Genomic DNA, 1,881 nt, shown 5'->3' with positions numbered 1-1,881 from the left:
TACTTAATAAAAGCTCGAAAAACATCGTTCAGGTGTATAGCAGTTGATACAGGCAAAGTGCAAAATATTTTCAAGAGTTCATGAATATTTGGATAAACCTCTTTATCACAAACATCTAAAGCATGTAACCCAAAGGTGAATACAATGTTTTCAGTCACTAAAAATAAACCCATGCCCTATGGTAAATCTACAGTCTTCATGGTAATTTTGTTTTATTTACCGACTATTTATCGGGTTTATTATAAACACTCATGCATGAAAAATAATTCGCAGAGAATTCAAAAATATAGTATACCATACCACCATAAAGATATATGTTTTTATTTTCCGATATTTATGCCACGAACGACTAGTGGCGCATAGTACCTATATCAAAGCGGACAAATTACCACGGCTAGAAAATTTAGAAAACAGATATAGGTACCTACTTAAAACTTAAAAGTAGTATCATATTGAGAAATACAGAAAATAAGTAAACTTAATTTAATTAAAAAAAAAAAAAAGGTCAAGGGGGGATCTATCCCCCATAACCCCCCCCCCCCCCCCGTAAATACGCCACTGCTATATATAACGATTGCATCGCTGTTGTGCGTTATATAAATATTACTATAATAGTTACGTAAAATGTTTGCCAAATAATAAATAAAGTGTATATAAAATACTCTAAAAACAGAACTCAATAATTTTAATATTTTTCATATATTCGTAATATGTTTAGCAAAACAGCGTATTCAAGTTTTGTCTACTTAGAGATATTTAATGATGCATAGTGCATACGATTTAAAACAATTTACCTAAGTCAAATTGTCAAATACCCACGTAACCTTATGGACATCTGGCAACATTGCATTAAAGTTTTAAGTACAAAACGTACGGAATCGTGTGCCTTAAAATGTGCACACTGCACAATTCCGTTCGCTGATAAGGGCCGTAGGTACGCGGAATCATGTTCTACCCCACTATCGCAGACTATGTAAAGGCAGTGACGTGATCAGAGGATAATAATATTCTCAGACAGTTGATGTAAATTTTAGTGGGGTGGTAATACAGACCCTCCACCCATATATGTCACTGTGGTTGTGTGTGATGTGCATTATAAATGGTACATTTGATACTTAGGAAAGCGGAAGCGATCGTAGGTATACCTAGTCTACGTAATATATTTACATAGATATATTATATATTCATAATTTGCACCGTAGTAAGAAGTAACCATATTAGTAGGTAGCTATACCAGTTATAAGGACAGGTATAAAATATAGGCATATAGCATAGTGGAAGTGGACAAGCGGTTTAGAAGTTTTAGTAGTAGCAGTATAGGCTGCAAGACCTTCGAGTTCATAATGTATTAATATAAAAATTATTTATATATTTAAGTAATTTATATAGGTAGTGTACCTATATAATAATATGTAGCAGAGTGTGCATATAATACATTGTATATATATTATAATATAGTGTCTAAAATATGTGCAGCAGCGTAATAGTGTAATAACGGTAGCCGGGGCCATCGGGTGGTATTGTGGCGTTGCGTCGGAGGAGAGGGAGGGGTTGGATGGGAAACGGAGAGACGTCGCTGCCGACATTGTTCGGGGATGAACGAGCGTTGGTGGGGGTGTGGGCGAAAGAGTGATACAGACGGCGAGGGATGGCCGTATGTTCGCCGCCCCGAGTAAACCGATACAACGCGAACAATGGACGTTGAATACGAGTTTAATTACTAAGATGAGAATCTTTTAGAGCCCGAACAATAACGGTTCATTTTCAATAGCAGTCCGAGTAGGTATATACATATTATATACTTATATATACACTTCCTGTCGTCCTATATACATATATATATATTTAAGTATAATAATGGCTAAAGGGACGACGAAGTTG

The sequence above is a fragment of the Acyrthosiphon pisum genome, chromosome X, assembly GCF_005508785.2.
Source record: "Acyrthosiphon pisum isolate AL4f chromosome X, pea_aphid_22Mar2018_4r6ur, whole genome shotgun sequence".
NCBI classification, from domain to species: domain Eukaryota; kingdom Metazoa; phylum Arthropoda; class Insecta; order Hemiptera; family Aphididae; genus Acyrthosiphon; species Acyrthosiphon pisum.
This window is presented reverse-complemented; position numbering follows the sequence as displayed.